The sequence below is a fragment of the Apium graveolens genome, chromosome 9, assembly GCF_009905375.1.
Source record: "Apium graveolens cultivar Ventura chromosome 9, ASM990537v1, whole genome shotgun sequence".
Taxonomy (NCBI): domain Eukaryota; kingdom Viridiplantae; phylum Streptophyta; class Magnoliopsida; order Apiales; family Apiaceae; genus Apium; species Apium graveolens.
Genome location: NC_133655.1, coordinates 168,435,434 through 168,459,323, shown reverse-complemented (window position 1 = coordinate 168,459,323; position 23,890 = coordinate 168,435,434).

Here is a 23,890-nt window from a genome sequence, read left to right as displayed (position 1 = left end):
GAATAAACTCACTATCAAGAACAAGTATCATTTACCGAGAATCGACAATTTGTTCGACCAGCTAAAAGGAGCTGCATGGTTTTCGAAGATAGATTTACGCTCAGGTTATCATCAATTGAAGATTAAAGCTGAAGATATTCCAAAGACTGCGTTTCATACGAGATATGTGCATTACGAGTTTCTTGTAATGGCATTCGGTTTAACAAACGCGCCAACTGCATTCATGGATTCGATGAATAGGATATTCAAGAAATATTTGGACAAGTTCGTAATTGTATTCATTGATGACATCTTGATTTACTCTAAGACAGAAGAAGAGCATGCAGAACACTTGAGGATAGTTTTGGAAATTCTGAGGAAAGAGCAATTATATGCAAAATTCTCAAAATGTGAATTCTGGTTAAGGGAAGTACAATTTTTAGGGCATATCATCAGTAGAGAAGGCATCCAAGTTGATCCAGCAAAGATTGAAGCTGTGTTGAATTGAGAAAGACCAAAGACGCCGACAGAAGTTCGAAGTTTCTTAGGATTGGCAGGGTATTACCGAAGATTTGTCAAAGATTTTGCAAAGATAGCAACGCCGCTGACCAAGTTAACTCGAAAAAGTGAAAAGTTTGAATGGAATGATAAATGTGAAGAAAGTTTTCAAGAGTTAAAGAATCGGTTGGTGACCGCACCAATATTGGTATTGCCAGACGAGCAAGGAAATTTCGTCATTTACAGTGATGCTTCGTATCGCGGGCTAGGATGTGTATTGATGCAACACGGTAATGTCATTGCATATGCTTCGAGACAACTTAAACCCCATGAGCAGTAATATCCTACGCATGATCTGGAATTGGCAGCAATCATATTTGCATTGAAGCTTTGGAGACATTATCTCTACGGTGAAAAATGCGAAATCTACACGGATCATAAAAGTCTGAAGTATATCTTTACGCAAAAGGAACTGAACATGCGACAACGTCGATGGCTGGAATTGATTAAAGATTACGATGTCACAATCAGTTATCATCCAGGAAAAGCAAATGTTGTAGCGGATGCGCTAAACAGAAAAGAAAGATTGAATCGGTTAACTTCATGCGAAGAATTGGCCAAGGAATTCGACAAATTAGAAATTGAGATTCGCATTCCCAATGAATCTGCAGGAACTATCTACACTATGACTTTCCAATCGGAGTTGCTAGAAAAGATTCGCCGTTGTCAAGATGAAGTAATGAATCAAGATGACGACTTAACGGGAGAAGAGATCACAACTCAGAAAGATAATGAAGGAATTTTACGCTTTGCATCGAAAATCTGGATCCCTAACGTGGCAGAATTAAAAGAAGAAATAATGCGGGATGCGTACAATTCGAAGTATTCCATTCATCCAGGAAGCAGAAAAATGTATCGCGATTTGAAGGAAAACTTTTGGTGGCCGAATATGAAGAAGGAAATAGCAGAATGGGTGAGTAAATGCTACACATGCCAGCGAGTTAAAGCGGAACATCAACGTTCGAGCGGGTTATTGCAACCGTTAGACATTCCCGAATGGAAATGGGAACATCTAGCGATGGATTTTGTGGTAGGACTACCAAGGACTAGGGCAAATTATGATGCGATATGGGTAACCATTGACAGACTTACGAAGTCGGCACATTTTCTACCAATTAATGAAAGATTTTTGCTTGACAAATTAGTGCACATGTATCTCAAGGAAATTTTGATGCGACATGGAGTTCCAATATCTATCGTGTCTGATCGAGATCCTCATTTCAATTCAAGATTTTGGAGACAATTTCAAGAATGCCTTGGAACGAAATTAAACATGAGTACCGCTTATCATCCGCAAACTGACGGGCAAAGTGAAAGAACTATTCAAATGATTGAAGACATGCTACGAGTTTGTGCGATCGATTTTGAAGGCAGTTGGGAGGAGCATCTACCCCTAGTGGAATTTTCTTATAATAACAGCTATCACGCCAGCATTGGAATGCCACCGTATGAAGCACTATATGGGAGAAAATGCAGATCACTAGTGCACTGGGATGAAGTTGGAGAACGCAAAATTTTGGATCCAGAATTAATTCAGCAAACGAAAGAAAAGATTGAACTTATTCGAAAACGACTCGATGCAGTGCAAAATAGGCAACGCAAATATGCAGACCAAGCAAGGAAGGATATGGACTATCAGGAAGGAGAACATGTACTACTCAAAATATCGCCATGGAAAGGATTGACTAGATTTGGCAATAAGGGTAAATTGAAACCACGATACGTCGGACCATTTGAGATTTTGAAGAAAGTAGGAAAGCTTGCATACGAATTAGCGTTACCGCCTCATACGCAACACATTCACAATGTGTTTCACGTGTCAATGCTTAAACGATATAATCCTGATTCTAGGCATGTAATAGAGTATGAACCGATAGATATCCAGCAAGATTTGTCTTTTATAGAGAAGCCGGTAAGAATTTTAGATCGGTGAGAGAAAGTGTTGAGAAATAAGTCTGTATATTTAGTGCGAGTGTTGTGGAGAAACCCAGTGGCTGAAGAATCAACCTGGGAGCTCGAAAGTGAAATGTTAGAGAAATACCCTCATTTGTTTTCGTAGAAGATTCTGAGGACAGAATCCTATTAAGGGGGGGAGAATGTAACGACCGGGAAATTTACGTTGTATTATATCATATTTATAATAAAATATGTATATTAATATGTCATTTATATGTGATTAAATATGTTGAGTCATTAAACCCTAATTGCTGTGTGTTACGTGATATCTGCTTTGATCCAAACGTGTTTTGGATATTTATTGAGTGTTTTATTATAAGTCAGATATCTTATATCAAAACCCGTACAGCTCAAAACCATGTTTTAAAAGCCCGTATTTTAAACAAAATCATTGGCCCTATTTTGCCAAAAATGCCCTATACCATATCGCTATTCTGAACCCCTAGACGTTTTACAAATTGACCTTTTTCGCGAAAAATGACTTTTCCGGGCCCCTTCGGGCACCAAAAACCCCACAAAAAATCACATTTTTATTTTTATATGATCATGAAATTATCATATATCATTTTTCTTTGCATTTTTGTAATATTCACAATTTTTGGGAATTTTTAGCATTAATTTTGTATTTATTGGATATTTAAAAATTCAATATTAATACCCAAAAATTATAAAAATTGGGGCCAAATATTTTTATTAGGGGTGTAATTAGACCCTTAATTTTATTTAGGGGTATTATTTTACATAGTATAAATAATTGATTTTTCAGTAATTAATTATTAATTAAATATAAAAAAATCAGAAATTAAGCTGAAAATTCAGAAAGGGGGATTAGGGTTCTTGGAGTTCTTGGAATCAAAGCTAATTTTGATCGTGATTCTGTTAACCAAATCGTTCATGTAAGTATTCGTTTTGAAGCCCAAGAATCGTAGTTTATGATTATATAACTGTTTTTGCTGTTTGATTAATCGATTTTAAAGTTGTTATTTCGGATTATCTTTTGATTTCGGGTTTGTAGTTCTAGTTGTTGTTTGATGTTCTGATGATTACGATTGAGTAGATCGTTGAATTTGGCATCGAACGGCATAGGTTTCGTGTTCTTTGGTTCCGGGTTTGTGTTCGCCGGAAAACCGCCGTCGATGGCGGCTGTTCTTCGTGGTTGCAGCGTCGGGGAAGGAAACCACGACGGGGACATTCCAGTAGGCTCGTAATTGAATTGTTGTTCGATTTTCATGTGTTTCGGCTGTAGAATCGGGTTCAGCGGTGTAGTAATCGGGCTCAACGATGCTGGCCGGAGTTCGTGGCTTCGCCGGAATCTGCAGAAAAATCCGGCTCTGTTCTTGACCCGTTTCGGCGACCCGTTTGACCCGTTTCACTGACCCATTGACCCGGGTTTGATCCCCCAAAACCCAAAACCAATTTCTGTTTCCTGTTTCTGAAATATTAATTATTTATTTATATTTTGTAAAATTAAAAATTGGTTTTGATTAATTCTATAAATGAATTAAAAATCTGTTTTGAATTCTGAAAAATAATATTATTAATTTCTGAATTATTTTATTAATTTATAAATTCGAATTTAATTATTTAATTATTTATTAGTTATCTAATTAATTAATAATTAGGTAATTAATTAGTAATTAGGTAATTAATTAAAGATTAAATAATACGATTAATGATCCGATAATTAGTAAATATTTTGAGTAACTCGTATCTATACATGTAGTGATTCGATAATGAGAATTATTATTCGAGCGTTAGTTATTCGAATAATATTGCAGTAATTGTTTGTATCATATAATTAAATATCGATAATTAATTGATTAACGAATCGTTTAAATTCCAATAATAATATATTAATTCGGTAGTATTCGAGAATAATGCGTAGCTCGTACTTATACGAGTGTTTAATCGTTGAGTTGGTTAATAATTTGAGTAATTCGTAGTTATTCGATAAATAGCATATCAGTTAATTAAATCGATTGATTATTTGTAAATAATCGATCTTATCAAATAAATAATGATGAGTCGTAAATATTTGCAATAAATTGTGATTAATCCTAATAATTAGGGATTAATTATTTTAAATTAGTAAATAATTATCTATTAATTATTTATTAGTTATTTTATTATTAAATATTTAAAAAGTGATTAATTATTTCGATAATTGGTCACATAATTTTCGATAAATCATAACTTCTTCATTTTAACGCCAAAAATTATAGAAAAATTATTTTTGACTTTGATTTTTCTTAAATAATTATTTAAAAATTATTTTGGGATTTAAAAATTAGCAATAATTATTTATATTGAATAATAAATTGAATTATCAGTGTTTAATTGATAATAATTCAACCGTTAGTCTGAATTGAGCGAAACGAAAGCCTGTTGACTCAGAAAAATGAATTCTTTTCACTAAATAACCCCAATAAATTCTTTTACTTCTATACGATGGATCAAGCTTTCGAAGATATTGGCAGCTAGAGAGGAAGTGGTACCAAGTATGGTGGTATTCCCATTCTAACGCGTTCGTGATACTAAGGTTGACGCGATTATTAAAAGGTTATAGAATGCTAACGAGCAAAGGTGTAACCAGTATAATATTAGGAACGGAAGATTGTAAGGACTACGAACTGGCAAAGAATGGGTATTGAGAAGCAAAAGTTATAATGCTAGAAGCTATGATGAGAGTCGGTTCAATAGACTTGAAAGAATTTGGAATGATCACTTAACGCGGATGAGTTTTCTCACGATAATAGATCGTATGTCAGGTATCGAGATGTCATCTTATGAGATCTTTGAGGGAAGATAATGTCGATCTCCCTTATGTTAGGATGAAGTTGTAGAGCACAAGATGCTCGGACCAGCAGTGGTCCAAAGGACCAAGAATATAATAGATCTAATCAGAGGACGACTGGGAGTAGCCCAAGATGGGCATAAGAAGTATGCTGTAATAACCCCAATTTTTGGAAATTTTTGAAACTCTTATGAATAGAGAAAACTTTTCATGCCCCACTATGTAGGGATTCTGTTATGGATATTCTGAGATTTTATTAGTACTCTATATGGTATATAAGTGTATGTAAAGATCGTCAGAATCCAATTCCGAATACTTTGATTTTTCCCAGGAATCCACTAGATACGGAAATAATTGAGTATAAGGTAACAGGATAAAAAGGATTTAAATAAAAGGATTATAAGAAAGGATCATAAAAGGATTATAATGTATTGAGAAAGGTTAAGGAAACCCAAGTAATAAGATCTCGGGTATGATCCCTCAAACGAGAAACGAGAACGAAAGTTAAGCGAACCGTATAACAGATCAGCGGTCATTAGGCAAACAATTAGAAGCTAATCAAAGAGATTAGAGGGGATGATGTCATCCAACCAATGAGAAGAGGGCAAGAAAGGGATGATGACATAGCAATGTGATGTAAGCATGGCATAGGAGGGAATGAAGTTTGGTTGAATGATAATCACACAAAGTCAAGGTTAATTAGGTAATTAACCTAAAACAAATCAAAATTCAACCAACCAAGCAAAACATTTCATTTTTCATCAAACAAAACACAAAACCCTCCATTTCTTCATGAAGCGCTCGGCTTCTTTCTTAGCAAAATGAAGATCCAAGCTCCACCACTTACTATTTAGCAAGGTATTTATCTAAGCTTCCCCATGGATAGTTACATACTTCCTATAAGTTTAAGCTTCTAATTCCAAGCCAATATTTTTTTATAAATCAAGGAAGAAGATGGTGAATAGTAACCTTCAAGAAATAACTTTGGTTTTCTTGATTTTTTATGAAAGTTCAAAGTAGCTTAAGCATAGATCAAGGCTTCCATGGGCATTCCAAAGATCTTTCATTGATTAAGAAGCTTCAAGGAAGGTATAACATCTCCAAACCCTAGCTTTACTTTGTATATTAGAATGATTTTGGTTGATATGGTATTAGAGTAGCTTAGTGATTGTGGTTTAGAGTTGGGTTGGAATGGTGGTGAATGGATTGTTGAAATCTTATGATTTGGTTAAAGAATGTAGTATAGTTTAAATTTAAGTTTTAAGATTTAGTAAATTGATTATAATGAGTTGATTTGGGGCTGTTGTAATGTAGTTTGGATGGAGTTTTTATTGGGTTGTGAATTGGGGTTGAATTGTGGTGGATTTTGAATGGTTTAAATTTGGGAAATCGCGTAAACATAGCCGTCGTAATATCCGATTTACTTTAGACTGCTTTTGTTCATAACATTAGGACCCGAGAACTCCCTGCTAGATTTTTACCATTGACATGTTTAGATAGTTATGTGTTACGAGCTTTGTTTTGATATGTAGTTCGTTTGATTCCGATGTACGGTTTAGGAGAAACGACCGTTTTAAGTAACGGCGTTTCGTGAACGAAACTTTTCCCCTCGCCTTACTTTGAAACATAGGTTAAAGACCAAAAAGGGTTAATTAGTGTATGAAACAATTATGGTAAGAGTGTTAGGCAGTTGGTAAGACACTCGTGAAGGAATCGCCTTAAAACTCGTAATGGTTAAATTATTAAAAATGGTGGTGCCGAGGGTACTCGAGTGACTTAAGAGAATCAGTAAGGGCAAAGCGAGCGTTAGAGTCTAAGTTGGTTAATGTATAGATTTACAAGTGACTTTGGCTTAATTCCAACTTACTTGTTGTTTATAGGTTACCAGACTCGTCCCGAGCCATTCGTAACCCCCAGTCGCTCAGGCAAGTTTACTACCCGTTATACTGTTGTTGTGATGTATATATGTATATGCGTTATCTTGTGATAGATGCATGTTGATTAATTAGCAAATGTTGCGATATATTGAAGCATGCTGATATGGTATATATATGCATGCCTGTTTCGTATTCTTGCCATATATATCTGTTATTTCAGTTGATAATACCTATGCTAGAGAATAGCAGTAATTTGCATATACCCTTAGTATAGGGACCCAAAGGTGAAAACATTTTCTAAAACCGGGAGTCGAGGATCCCGAGTAGATTTTATATATATATATATTTATATATATATATGGTTATAGATTTCAAAACTATTAATCGAATAAGGTTTATTCGATAACTTTATTTTATTATTGAATATTATTTCGAATATTCATCTGAGGACTTATGACTCCTTTATTTTATTATTGAATATTATTTCGAATATTCATCCGAGGACTTATGACTCCTTTATTTTATTATTGAATATTATTTCGAATATTCATACGAGAACTTATGACTCCTTTATTTTATTATTGAATATTATTTCGAATATTCATCCGAGGACTTATGACTCCTTTATTTTATTATTGAATATTATTTCGAATATTTATTCGATGGCTTATGACTCAGCTTATTTTATTTATTGAATATTATTTGAATATTCATTTGAGGATCTATGACTCCGATTATTTGCTGAGATATATTCTTTATTTTATTAAAGAATAAGGTGTCGATAATCAAACTCACTTTTGATTATTCAAATAAAGATAGTACTTTCGTATAGGTATATCTTTGGTTATTTAATATTCATTTCAAGTATAAGTTTTAAAACTTCTACTTCAATTATTTTTATAAAGATTATTCTTTATGGGAATATTATTTAAATAATAATATTCAGATATTTTCTAATATATTGGGACTGATTTACCTTGTTAAATCAGCATCACTCCAAACATTCTTAAAAATGTTTTGCGAGTCTTCAAAATGATTTTTAAAAGTTAGAGCGGATCCCAAAACTCATTTTTATATTTAAGATCCTCCTTTCGAAGGGGGTTTAAATACTCGCTCAAAACCTGAGGGATCTGGCTCTGTGGTGTGTTTTATATTCGCAACAAGGTTGCTGTTTTGATAAATGAATTGATTACTTACCCAACACTCGGGAAGTAAAATTCTTGGAACAAGTTAATCCATTAACAAGCATCGCCTGGGAAATATCGGTGAGTTTTCCTTTCCAACCAGATACGACTTCTTGGTGGAGCCGTATCAACAAGTTTCTACTTGGGGAAAGGGGGAACGAGCTTTACGTTTCAGAGTCATGGATTTCATCTGAACTAGGAGTGGCGTAAGTGGTCGAGTGGCGCCAGCCCAGCCTTATTATATTGGCCCAAATGGCCTGGAAGTTCCGCTAAGGCGGTCCATTCCTTAGGAGTTCAGTGTTCGGTTGACAAGTAAATTGGACAGGTTCTCCTCTACATGTAGAAAATGGTGGGGTTGCACTACTACGACTGATCATCGTAAGTGGTCTTCCTGGCGCGACAAACTCCCGTAATGAGTTCATCATCCAATTGGATATTTCTGCAACACTACCCAGAGCACTTCGATAGAAAGGCTACGGTTGGGCGATTGTTGAGTGTTGGCAGGGTCAAGTTTTCAAAATGATGTTTGCATCAAATGAAGTATCTCATAACTTCATTTTATTTTGATGATATTTTAAAGATTTAATCTATTCAAATCTGGTCTTGTAGTCTCATCTATGTGATGAACGTTGGAAAGTAATTATAACTTGAATGGTGGTAGTTCAAGTAGTATTTGGAAAAGATATAAGTATATTGGAGTATCTTGTAACTTCATCTTTTAAACTTATATCTAGTAAATGATTATCTTATGCATGATAAAGATTTTCAGAAAAACGTTGAGACAAGGTTAGATATATGAGATCACCTTGCAACGATATTTTTATACAGTTATACACTGGAACTCTGTGTGTATTATGCATGGAAGAGGACTTCCAATATTTTGAAAAGTATATATGTATATATATATACTGAATGTTTTGCGACTTCATCGCATTAAGATATCAACTTGGTTCATTTCTTTTGACCAAGACTTTCATGAGTACTATGAGAAGGCTCATATATTGTTAATCATTATACATATTATTTTGGTGGGCTTGCTGCTCACCCTTGCTTTCTTCTTTCATCACACAACATCAGATAGACAAGATGAACAGGACCAAGCTCCCAATTCGCGAGCGGATAGGAAACGTTCCGCAGTTTCCTATAGGCGTTGATGTCGCTGTAGCTGAGGTAGGAGCTACCAATAGGCTAGGCTTTCAACTTTTGATGTACCAGATTTATGTATATTTATGAATTGTAATAATGGCAAAGAAATGTAAATTTATTCAGAAAACCCTTTTTAGGTGTATTGGCATATTGGTGGAATAAAATGACTTGTGATTATTTTTGGATATTCATCTCTGAGACTATAACTTGTGGTGTGTGTGTTTATTGTGGGGTCACAGTACAGAGTAGTTGATTATTTATTAAGATTGGGTGTTATTAAGGGAAATGGAACTCGTGACAACCCGGATCCCCGACCTCGGATTTGGGGGTGTTACAGAAGTGGTATCAGAGCTAAGCGTTATAAACCTCAGAGATGATGTGACGTTAAGATAATAAGTTCATTAAGATAATAAGAACTCTTGCCAAGTTCATAGTCGGGCTACCTAATGTAGCACCGACAGTTAAAACCCTTATGAGAACCCTTATAAATGTAGCGATAGAAGCGTAGTTCGTTATCGTATATGGTAGCGGGACTCCGAACCTTGAGGTTGAGGAGCAACAACGCGATGATGTTTTATTACTTATTGGAGATCAGATTGTGGATGCGATAGAGCGTCCTAACGCAGGACCAGATGATGTTCATATTGAGGATGTAGCGGTTGAGGATGCTGTCCTAGAAGGGATTGTGGTTGAGGAGGATCCCGTGGTGGATCCTGACAAGAATGAATAAAGGACCACTGTGGAATTGATAACCATGGTTAGAGCGACTACCAGAGGTAGGATTGGTCGGTCACTACCGGAGGTTCGTTCAAGTTTGTAAAGATAGTAGCCCCTTTAACGCGGTTTACTCATAAGACTGAGAAGTTCGAATAGACAGAGAAATGCGAGAACAGCTGTTAAGAACTGAAGCAAAGGTTGGTGACGGCCCCTATGTTGGCGTTGCCGGATGGAAAAAGGAGATTTTGTGATTTGTAGTGACGCTTCGCATAAGGAATTTGGGTGCTTCTTATGCAGCACAACAAGATAATCGCGTCCGTATCAAGACAATTAAGGGAATATAAAATTTGATATCCCCGCCCATGAGCTTAGGCTCATGGCAATAGTTTTGCCCTAAAGATTGGAGGCACTACTTGTATGGAGAGAAGTGCGAGATTCACAAACCATAGGAGCTCTAGTACATTTTTACGTAGAAAGAGCTCAACATACGCCAGAGGAGGCGGTTAGAGCTAATCAAGAATTATGATTGGGAGATTCTTTATCATTCGGGGAGAGCCAATATGGTGGCTGATGCCCTTAGTAAAAAGGAGAGACTCAAGATGATAATGTCTTTTGGGGAGTTTATAAGAGATTTTGAGAAAATGGAAATAGAAGTGAAGGTAACCGGAGCCGGTACCGAAAAGCTGTTTGAGATTGCAATACAGCCCGAATTATTGGAAAAGAACATATTGTGCCAGTAAAAGTGATGAATGAAGGCAGAGAGCCAACAAATAGATATGAGATTAATACCGAGAGAGATGATAAGGGAATAATGAGGTATTCCTATAGAATTTGGGTTCCAAATGTTTAAGAGCTTAAAGATGAGATCTTAGATAAAAGTCATAGTTCAAGGAATAAGATTTAGGGCAAACCCTGAATGTGATAGTCAGGGAGGACGCCATCAAGATAGAAGGAACCCATAACATAATGAAGTGGAAAATGAGGATTTTAACGTATAAGATAACCCCAAGTACGGGGAGGAGGAGGAAACGTTCAGACTAAGGAAACAGAAGTCGAGTAAGGAAAGGAGAACCGAGACGGTACTCCTATACGGTAATTCATGGACCTGTCTCAAGAGAACTTAGACTATTATCCCTAACCACCACCCTGAGGAGACAGTGCGGTGGGAAATTCTTTCAGGACCTTTAAGTCGCTAAGCTCTCAGAGTTCCAAGGAACAAGCGAACACAGTAGAGGCGAGAGCCTGGTTAAAGGAAATATAGGAATCATTTGAGATTCTAAATGATGGACGAATCACAAAAGACTGTTTTTGTCACTTACCCTTCTAAGAGAGAGGCCACCCACTGGTGAAAGACCAAGAAAGGCATGGAGCCAGAGATTATAATAAACTGATTAAAGTTCAGTCAATTGTTTTCGGGAAAGTAATTCCCAAGGTTATGGAGATAGTGTAAAAGCTTTAGAGCCAGAACAAAGGCAGAAGAGTATGACGAATTATGAATCTAAGTTGTAAAAGTTGTCAAGATTCGTTCTGAGGACACGAATCCAGAATGAAGGGATGTTTGAAATCAATGCTTATGTTGTGTTGGTTCATGAAATAATGATAAGAGAAAGGAAAATAAAAAGAAATTGAAGTGGAAAGGAATATAACGGCAATAGAGTTTGAGGAATGATAAGGGAGTTGGGTATGAGGAAACCCTAAAGACTCGTAGCAATAGAAATAGAAAAGTATGTAATCGTCAGGATGAGGGTGATTCACCATGGGTTAAAATTGATGGTTGAGGGCATAAGAGATACATATATTTTATCCCCTGTAAGTTGGGAAGATTCGAGGAAACTTTGAGATAATTCGAAGGATAAATAATGAGACGCGGATAGACTGAGGAGACAAGAAAGTAAGAAATTAAGAAAATTGGATGAAGGAAGTGACCTTCAAGAAGGTGAAGTGTAAGACCGGTGGCATGATACCCAGAAAGGGAGATGCCAGATATGAAAGATATCCCAACATTGAGGTGACTGTTGAGATAAACAACAAAAGTAAATAAGGAATTATTAAGTAGAGGTTCACGTTGAACACGACCAATATCTTCCAGAACATCCTTGTTATCATTACCAAATTAGGCAAGAAAAGCGGATAACCGTTGTTATCTTTTGGAGGCCATATTGATTGACCTCATTTTGAATGCAGATATTATTGTGAAACTAGGCATATACTACCGAGGTGGGAATGATTGAATAAGACACCCTTATCAGGGATATATGACTTGATTTATCCATGGAAGGATGCATGTACCTTTTTAAAGATAGAATTAAGGATAGAACATCGGTAACTTAAAATGAATCCTAGGGGAATGCATAAAGGTTGGCATTTCACCCTTAATAGGGACAGTATGAGTTTTGACAGTATGATTTGGAAAGGGTTAAGGTAACAACAACCTTTAAGAATCAGTGGAGAAATTTTTCAGAAGTATATAGACAATGGTTCTAGTATTAGTAAATGGTATTTTGATATGCCCTGTATATAGGGAATACAGGAGGAACGATTGAAGGATAACCTTAGAGGTTTTACAAGGAGAAAGGAAATATTCGAAATTCTCAAGAATAAAAATGTTGATAAAGGAAATATGACATAATTATAATGATGCCAACTGGGGCACGTGTTAAACCACGAGAAAGTAGGGATCGAACCAGTAAAGGTCGAAATTGTTCAGGGCAATTAGGACCTAAGATAAAAGATGTTCTAAGTATGATTGAGAGTCAGTCGTGACAGTGATTAACCTCTAAAGACTGAGGCAATAACATATGGAAAAATGGTGATATTTTTTTTTACTCATCAGATATTAAAGAAAAGCATTTTCACATAAGCAGTAATTGAAATGAGGTAGAAAATTTATTTGGAGATGGTTAAAATGACATTGACTGTAAGGAAATTTTACTATCAGGAAAGGCCAAAGAGGTGGCCGACACTTTAAGTCTAAGAGGACAATTACAGGCGCTCATGCCAGAGGAATACAGTGATAATGGTTGAAGCCGTAAAGGTTGTATTATGGTTTGAAAGATTGACATTCCTTCTGATGACTGTGCAATACCCAACCGTAATAATAGTTGGTAAAGGTTTAATTCGTGTAATCGCCATGAGCGGGCTATCTATCTTAAAAGGTCCTATCCTGAGGATAATCCAGGACCATGTTTCAAAAAGTACTAAACAAACCTTCGAGTTAAGTCTTCTAATTAAAGCATATGATTAAGAATGGTATTAACCTTCTATTGTTGCTTTGATTGAAACTCTTCTGCAATTTTATCTGCTTCATGTCATGTATGTATGTCAGGATCAGGAGTGTTCTTCATGAATCAGGAATGGTGATTATGTTACCTCCTTAGAAGGATTTGATACGACATATATGGACTCCGTATGGTTAGATATTAAGATTTCATGGAAAATAAATGACGACAATAGGTCAGTAGTGGACCATAGTAATGCAGCAATGATTCTGCGAGTAATGAGCTGGTTACAACCGTGAGAGTTGTATTGGAATGGATGTTGAGATTGGGTACCACTAATCGGGTCGTGGTAGTGTATATGTTATCACTGATAGACTAATTAAGTAGAGTATCTACCTATTGAATATTTATTCCCTCTTATGAAAGAGAGTCATATTACTATATGAGGAAGGTTGCGGTACAAGCATAGAATTCTAGTAACGATGATGTCTAGAATGAGATCCCAGATTCGATTTTCGATATCGAGGGAGTTTCAAAGGTGATTGTGTATAAGCTCGAGGAAGTGCCTGGGTCCATAGAATGATGGACGGAATAGCGAAAATATTTAGGCATGTGAAATACGATGCTATAACACTTGATGTTGATATAAATATATATGTTTTGTTCTCCTATGACAGACCTCTATAGTTCAGAGGTAGATTCCAAGCCAGATATTTTATGGCAATAAAATTTTTACGAATACACAATTCTCTTCAGTTCGTTCTTTTCTCTTCTTTTCATTTCATGTAAGCTGAGAAGAACAACCCTTCCAGAAGGGGAGGTATTGCCGAATGACTATCTATCTGTGTGATAGAAGCATAGTAGGATACCATCTATTGTTTAATTGCTTTTCAAGTACTAAAGACTGGCCACCTTCTGTACTAACTATGCGATATAACAAGTGTTCATGATCATAGTGATCTCTCAACAAATTCATTTACTTCTATATGATTGATCAAACTTTGGGAAATAGAAACAACTGAAAAAGGAGTAATAAAGTTGTGGTAGTATTCGGAATGGAAACACATTCGTGATACTAAGGTTGACGTGGTTATTAAAAGGTTATAGAACGCTAACGAGCAAAAGTATAACCAGTATAATATTAGGAACGGAAGGTAGTAGCGATTACGAACTGGAAAAGAATGGGTATTGAGACGCCAAAGCTATAGTGCTAGAAGCTGTGATAAAAATTCCATGCAATAGACTTGAAAGAATTTGGAATGATCACTTAACGCGGATTGAGTTATCTTACGACAATAGATCATATGTCATTATCGAGATATCGCCTTATGAGATCCTTGAGGGAAGACAATATCGATCTCCCTTATGTTGATGAAGTTGTAGAGCGCAAGATACTCGGACCAGCAGTGGTCCAAAGGACCAAGGATTCAATAGATTTAATCAGAGGATGGCTGGTAGTAGCCCAAGATGGACATAAGAAGTATGTTGATTTGACACGAAAGGACAAGGAATGGGAAGTAGGGGACCCAGTGTTGTTATAGGTATTCCCTTGGAAGGGGTTAATGAGATTCGGAAAGAAAGGAAAGCTAAGTCCACCAATTGTTGGACCCTTGGATATATTAAGAAGTATTGGGAAGTTAGCATATGAGCTAGCCTTATCCCAGAACATGTAGCAAGTCATAACGTGTTCCACGTATTAATGTTAAGGAAGTGTAATTCGGATGCCAGACAAATAGGGGCATATGAGCGCATAGACATGCAACCCGACGTAACCTATATGGAGCAACCAGGAAGGGTTATAGAGTGAAAAGGAACAAGTGCTTAGGAGAAGGGTTATCAAACTATTCAGAGTTTGATGGAAGAACCACAATGTGGGAAAATTTACTCGAGAGTTAGAAAGTGCAATGCTAAGAGAGTATCCCTATTCATTTTCTATCTGATTCCGGGACGGAATCCTTTTAAGGAGGGGAGACTGTAATAACCCCAATTTTTGGAAATTTTTGAAACTCTTATGAATAGTGTTTTTGCTGAATGAGAAAACTTTTCATGCCCCACTATGTAGGGATTCTGTTATGGATATTCTGAGATTTTATTAGTACTCTATATGGTATATAAGTATATGTAAAGATCGTCAGAATCCAATTCCGAATACTTTGATTTTTCCCAGGAATCCACTAGATATGGAAAGAATTGAGTATAAGGTAACAGGATAAAAAGGATTTAAATAAAAGGATTATAAGAAAGGATCAGAAAAGGATTATAATGTATTGAGAAAGGTTAAGGAAACCCAAGTAATAAGATCCCGGGTATGATCCCTCAAACGAGAACGAAAGTTAAGCGAACCGTATAACAGATCAGCGGTCATTAGGCAAACAATTAGAAGCTAATCAAAGAGATTAGAGGGGATGATGTCATCCAACCAATGAGAAGAGGGCAAGAAAGGGATGATGACATAGCAATGTGATGTAAGCATGACATAGGAGGGAAGGAAGTGTGGTTGAATGATAACCACACAAAGTCAAGGTTAATTAGGTAATTAACCTAAAAAAATCAAAATTCAACCAACCAAGCAAAAAAATTCATTTTTCATCAAACAAAACACAAAACCCTCCATTTCTTCATGAAGCTCTCGGCTTCTTTCTTAGCAAAATGAAGATCCAAGCTCCACCACTTACTATTTAGCAAGGTATTTATCTAAGCTTCCCCATGGATAGTTACATACTTCCTATAAGTTTAAGCTTCTAATTCCAAGCCAATCTTTTTTTATAAATCAAGGAAGAAGATGGTGAATAGTAACCTTCAAGAAATAACTTTGGTTTTCTTGATTTTTTATGAAAGTTCAAAGTAGCTTAAGCATAGATCAAGGCTTCCATGGGCATTCCAAGGATCTTTCATTGATTAAGAAGCTTCAAGGAAGGTATAACATCTCCAAACCCTACCTTTACTTTGTATATTAGAATGATTTTGGTTGATATGGTATTAGAGTAGCTTAGTGATTGTGGTTTAGAGTTGGGTTGGAATGGTGGTGAATGGATTGTTGAAATCTTATGATTTGGTTAAAGAATGTAGTATAGTTTAAATTCAAGTTTTAAGATTTAGTAAATTGATTATAATGAGTTGATTTGGGGCTGTTGTAATGTAGTTTGGATGGAGTTTTGATTGGGTTGTGAATTGGGGTTGAATTGTGGTGGATTTGGAATGGTTTAAATTTGGGAAATCGCGTAAACATAGCCGTCGTAATGTCCGATTTACTTTAGACTGCTTTTGTTCATAACATTAGGACCCGAGAACTCCCTGCTAGATTTTTACCATTTCCATGTTTAGATAGTTCATGTTACGAGCTTCGTTTTGATATATAGTTCGTTTGATTCCGATGTACGGTTTAGGAGAAACGACCGTTTTAAGTAACGACATTTCGCGAACGAAACTTTTCCCCTCGCCTTACTTTGAAACATAGGTTAAAGACCAAAAAAGGTTAATTAGTGTATGAAACAATTATGGTAAGAGTGTTAGGCAGTTGGTAAGACACTCGCGAAGGAATCGCCTTAAAACTCGTAATGGTTAAATTATTAAAAATGGTGGAGCCGAGGGTACTCGAGTGACTTAAGAGAATCAGTAAGCGCAAAGCGAGCGTTAGAGTCTAAGTTGGTTAATGTATAGATTTACAAGTGACTTTGGCTTAATTCCAACTTACTTGTTGTTTATAGGTTACCAGACTCGTCCCGAGCCATTCGTAACCCCCAGTCGCTCAGGCAAGTTTTCTACCCGTTATACTGTTGTTGTGATGTATATATGTATATGCATTATCTTGTGATAGATGCATGTAGGTTAATTAGCAAATGTTGCGATATATTGAAGCATGCTGATATGGTATATATATGCATGCCTGTTTCGCATTCTTGCCATATATATCTGTTGGTTCAGTTGATAATACCTATGCTAGAGAATAGCAGTAATTTGCATATACCCTTAGTATAGGGACCCAAAGGTGAAAACATTTTCTAAAACCGGGAGTCGAGGATCCCGAGTAGATTTTATATATATATATTTATATATATATATGGTTATAGTTTTCAAAACTATTAATCGAATAAGGTTTATTCGATAACTTTATTTTATTATTGAATATTATTTCGAATATTCATCTGAGGACTTATGACTCCTTTATTTTATTATTGAATATTATTTCGAATATTCATCCGAGGACTTATGACTCCTTTAATTTATTATTGAATATTATTTCGAATATTCATCCGAGGACTTATGACTCCTTTATTTTATTATTGAATATTATTTCGAATATTCATCCTAGGACTTATGACTCCTTTATTTTATTATTGAATATTATTTCGAATATTCATTCGAGGGCTTATGACTCAGCTTATTTTATTTATTGAATATTATTTGAATATTCATTTGAGGATCTATGACTCCGATTATTTGCTGAGATATATTCTTTATTTTATTAAAGAATAAGGTGTCGATAATCAAACTCACTTTTGATTATTCAAATAAAGATAGTACTTTCGTATAGGTATATCTTTGGTTATTTAATATTCATTTCAAGTATAAGTTTTAAAACTTCTACTTCAATTATTTTTTTAAAGATTATTCTTTATGGGAATATTATTTAAATAATAATATTAAGATATTTTCTAATATATTGGGACTGATTTACCTTGTTAAATTAGCATCACTCCAAACATTCTTAAAAATTTTTTGCGAGTCTTCAAAATGATTTTTAAAAGTTAGAGCGGATCCCAAAACTCATTTTTATATTTAAGATTCTCCTTTCGAAGGGGATTTAAATACTCGCTCAAAACCTGAGGGATCCGGCTCTGTGGTGTGTTTTATATTCGCAACAAGGTTGCTGTTTTGATAAATGAATTGATTACTTACCCAACTCTCGGGAAGTAAAATTCTTGGAACAAGTTAATCCATTAACAGGCATCGCCTGGGAAATATCGGTGAGTTTTCCTTTCCAACTAGATACGACTTCTTGGTGGAGCCGTATCAACAAGTTTCTACTTGGGGAAAGGGGGAACGAGCTTTACGTTTCAGAGTCATGGATTTCATCTGAACTAGGAGTGGCGTAAGTGGTCGAGTGGCGCCGGCCCAGCCTTATTATATTGGCCCAAATGGCCTGAAAGTTCCGCTAAGGCGGTCCATTCCTTAGGAGTTCAGTGTTCGGTTGACAAGTAAATCCGACAGGTTCTCCTCTACATGTAGAAAATGGTGGGGTTGCACTACTACGACTGATCATCGTAAGTGGTCTTCCTGGCGCGGCAAACTCCCGTAATGAGTTCATCATCCAATTGGATATTTCTGCAACACTACCCAGAGCACTTCGATAGAAAGGCTACGGTTGGGCGATTGTTGAGTGTTGGCAGGGTCAAGTTTTCAAAATGATGTTTGCATCAAATGAAGTATCTCGTAACTTCATTTTATTTTGATGATATTTTAAAGATTTAATCTATTCAAATCTGGTCTTATAGTCTCATCTATGTGATGAACTTTGGAAAGTAATTATAACTTGAATGGTGGTAGTTCAAGTAGTATTTGGAAAAGATATAAGTATATTGGAGTATCTTGTAACTTCATCTTTTAAACTTATATCTAGTAAATGATTATCTTATGCATGACAAAGATTTTCAGAAAAACGTTGAGACAAGGTTAGATATATGAGATCACCTTGCAATGATATTTTTATACAGTTATACACTGGAACTCTGTGTGTATTATGCATGGAAGAGGACTTCCAATATTTTGAAAAGTATATATGTATATATATATACTGAATGTTTTGCGACTTCATCGCATTAAGATATCAACTTGGTTCATTTCTTTTGACCAAGACTTTCATGAGTACTATGAGAAGGCTCATATATTGTTAATCATTATACATATTATTTTGGTGGGCTTGCTGCTCACCCTTGCTTTCTTCTTTCATCACACAACATCAGATAGACAAGATGAACAGGACCAAGCTCCCAATTTGCGAGAGGATAGGAAACATTCCGCAGTTTCTTATAGGCGTTGATGTCGCTGTAGCTGAGGTAGGAGCTACCAATAGGCTAGGCTTTCAACTTTTGATGTACCAGATTTATGTATATTTATGAATTGTAATAATGGCAAAGAAATGTAAATTTATTCAGAAAACCCTTTTTAGGTGTATTGGCATATTGGTGGAATAAAATGACTTGTGATTATTTTTGGATATTCATCTCTGAGACTATAACTTGTGGTGTGTGTGTTTATTGTGGGGTCACAGTACAGAGTAGTTGATTATTTATTAAGATTGGGTGTTATTAAGGGAAATGTAACTCGTGACAACCCGGATCCCCGACCTCGGATTTGGGGGTGTTACTTATGCTGATTTGACAATGAAAGGACAAAGAGTATGAAGGAGGGAACCTTGTATTGTTAAAAGCATTCCCTTAAAAAGGAATTGATGAGGGTTGGAAAGAAAGGAAAGTTTAAGTCCATGAATTGTTGGACCCTTGGATATATTAAGACGTATTGGGAAGATAGCATATGAGCAAGCTCTACCCCCGATCATGTAGCAAGTCATAACGTGTTTCACGTGTCAATGTTAAGGAAGTGCAATTCGGATGCCAGATAAATAGGGGCATATGAGCGCATAGACATGCAACCAGACGTAACCTATATGGAGCAACCAGAAAGGGTTATAGACTGAAAAAGGGACAAGTGCTTAGGAGAAGGGTTATCAAACTATTTAGAGTTTGATGCAAGAACCACAATGTGGGAAAATTTACTTGAGAGTTAGAAAGTGCAATGCTAAGAAAGTATCCCTATTCATTTTCTATCTGATTCCGGGACAGAATCCTTTTAAGGAGGGGAGACTGTAATAACCCCAAATTTTGGAATTTTTGAAACCCTTATGAATAGTGCTTTTTGCTGATTATGCTGAATAAGAAAACTTTTCATGCCACACTATGTAGGGGTTCTTTTATTGTTATTCTGAGATCGTATTAGTACTCTATATGATAAATAAGTGTATGAAAAGATCGTCAGAATCCAAATCCGAACACTTTGATTTTTCCCGAAAATCCACCAGATACCGAAAGAATTGAGTATAAGGTAACAGGATAAAAAGGATTTAAATTCAAGGATTTTAAGAGAGGATCATAAAAGGAATATAATGTATTGAGAAGGGTTAAGGAAACCCAAGTAATAAGATCCCGGGTATGATCCCTCAAACGATAAACGAAAACGAAAGTTAAGCGAACCGTATAACAGATCAGCGGTCATTAGCCAAGTAATTAGAAGCTAATCAAAGAGGTTAGTGAGGATGATGTCATCAAAACAATAAGAGGAGGACAAGTGGGGGAGGATGACATAACAAGGTGACATAAGCATGACAAAGAAAGGTGTGTTGTTGGTTGATTAAGAACCACACAAAAGTTACCATGGTAAAAAGTAATAAATCAAAACAAAAACACCAAAAACAACCAACCAACCATTCATTTCACCAAAAACACAACTTGACTTCTTTTTCTCCATTGAAGCTCTCGGCCTCTTTCTTAAGAAAAGGGAAGTCCAAGCTCCTCCACTTGCTAATTTACAAGGTAATTATCTTAGCTTCTCCTAGTTAAGTTACATACTTCCTAGGAATCTTAGCTTCAAAATCCTTTCCAAGCATTTCCTATTAATCATTCAAGAAGATGGTGAATAGTACTTTCTTGAAATTAATTTTTGTGTTCTTGATTTCTTTGAAAGATCAAGCTTGTAGGAGGTTAGATTAAGGCTTCCATGGGCATTCCAAGGATCTTTCATGGATTACAAGCTTCAAGGAAGGTATAACTCTTCATGATCTTAGTCTTAAGTTTTGTTGTTTAGATTTCCTAATGTTTAGATGATGGGTTAGTGTAATGGGTGTGTAATCATGTTTAGAGCTTGTTATGAGTAGTTTAGTTGATGAGAGGCATGATTATTGTGTGTTTAGAGATTGGTTGGTTTTGTGATGTTTTTGGAGTTGGAAATCTTGGTTATTAGTTAATAAACTTAAGTAAACTCTTAGTTCATGATTGAGAAATAAGTATGAATTGGTAATATTGAGTTGTTGGGGCTGTTGTAAGTATGGAGTTTGGTTGTATGGTTGAATTGTGGTTGATTGGTGGTTGATTTGGAGTAGAATAAAAATTGGTAATCGCGTAAATATAGTCGTCGTAATGTCCGATTTACTTTAGACTGTTTTTGTTCATAACATCAGGACCCGAGAACTCACTATTAGGTTTTGACCATTGCCATGGCTAGATATTTCATGTTACGAGCTTCGTTTTGATATGTGGTTCGTTTGAATCCGATGTACGGTTTAGGAGAAATGACCGTTTTAAGTAACGGCGTTTCGTGACCGAACCATTACCCCTCGCCTTACTTTGAAACCTTGGTTAAGGACTTTAAATGACTAATTGGGGTATGAAACAATTATGTTAAGTGGATTAGGCAGTTGGTAAGGTACTCGCGAAAGAATCTCCTTAAAACTCTTAATGGTTAATTTATTAAAAATGGTGGAGCGAAGGGTACTCGAACGACTTAGGTGATTCGTTAAGCGTAGGAGTGACCATAAGCAAACGTTAGTGTTCAATTGGTTAAAGTCTAGTTTCTTAATTGACTGGGGTGTAATTCCAACTTATGTTGTTTTTCATAGGTTATCGGACCCACTCTAAACTTAAGTCTATCCGGGAGCACTCAGGCAAGTTTTCTACCCGTTATACTATTGTTGTGATGTATGCATATGTATATGCATTATCTTGTGATAGATGCATGATGGTTAATTAGCAAATTCTTGCGCTATATTGTAGCATGTGATATGGTATATATGCATGCCTGTTTCGTAATCTTGATACATATATCTGTTGATTCAGTTGATAATACATATGCTAGAGATAAGCAGTATTTACATATACCCTTAGTACAGGGGACCCAAAGGTGAACATTTTTCTAAAACCGGGAGTCGATGCTCTCGAGTATATTATATATTTATGTATATATATATATAGATATAGTTTTCAAAACGATGAATCGAATAAGGTTTATTCGATAACTTTATTTTATTAATAAATATTATTTTGAATATTCATTCGAGGACATATGACTCTGTTTATTTTATTAATGAATATTATTTTAAATATTCATTCGAGGACTTATGACTCCGCTTAATTTATTAATGAATATTATTATTTGTATATTCATTCGAGGACTTATGACTCCGATTATTTACTAATTATTATTCTTAATTTTATTAAAGAATAATGTGTCGATAATCAAACTCACTTTTGATTATTCAAATAAAGATAGTACTTTCGTATAAATATATCTTTGGTTATTTAATATACATTGCAAGTATAAGTTTTAAAACTTCTACTTCAATTATTTTTACAAAGTTTATTCTTTATGAGAATATTATTTAAATAATAATATTCGGATATTTTCTAATAAATTGGGACTGATTTATTTCATTAAATCAGCATTACTCCAAACATTCTTAAGAATGTTTGCGAGTCTTCAAAATGATTTTAAAAGTTAGAGCGGACCCCAAAGCTCATTTTTTTTATCTATTTAAGATCTTCCTTTCAAAGGGGATTTAAATATTCGCTCAAAACCTGAGGGATCCGGCTCTGTGGTGTATTTTATATTCGCAACAAGGTTGCTATTTTGATAAAAGAGTTTTTGATTACTTACCCAATACTCGGGAAGTAAAATTCTTGGAACAAGTTAATCCATTAACAGGCATCGCCTGGGAAATATCGGTGAGTTTTCCTTTCCAACTAGATACGACTTCTTGGTGGAGCCGTATCAACAAGTTTCTACTTGGGGAAAGTGGGGACGAGCTTTACGTTTCAGAGTCATGGATTTCATCTGAACTAGGAGTGGCGTAAGTGGTCGAGTGGCGCCAGCCCAACCTTATCATATTGGCCTAAATGGCCTGGAAGTTCCTCTAAGTCGGTCCATTCCTTAGGAGTCTAGTGTTCGGTTGACAAGTAAATCCGACAGGTTCTCCTCTACATGTAGAAAATGGTGGGGTTGCACTACTACGATTGATCATCGTAAGTGGTCTTCCTGGCGTGACAAACTCCGTAATGAGTTCATCATCCAATTGGATATTTCTGCAACACTACCCAGAGAACTTCGATAGAAAGGCTACGGTTGGGCGATTGTTGAATGTTGGCAGGGTCAAGTTTTGAAAATGATGTTTGCATCTAATGAAGTATCTCGTAACTTCATTTTATTTTGATGATATTTTAAAGATTGATTCTATACAAGTTTTGTCTTGTAGATTAATCTATGGGATGAACTATTTATACATTGAACGGTGGTAGTTCAAGTAGTATTTGGAAAAGATATAAGTATATTGGAGTATCTTGTAACTTCATCTTTTAAACTTATATCTAGTTCATGAATGTCTTATGAATGACAAAGGTTTCAGAAAAACGTTGA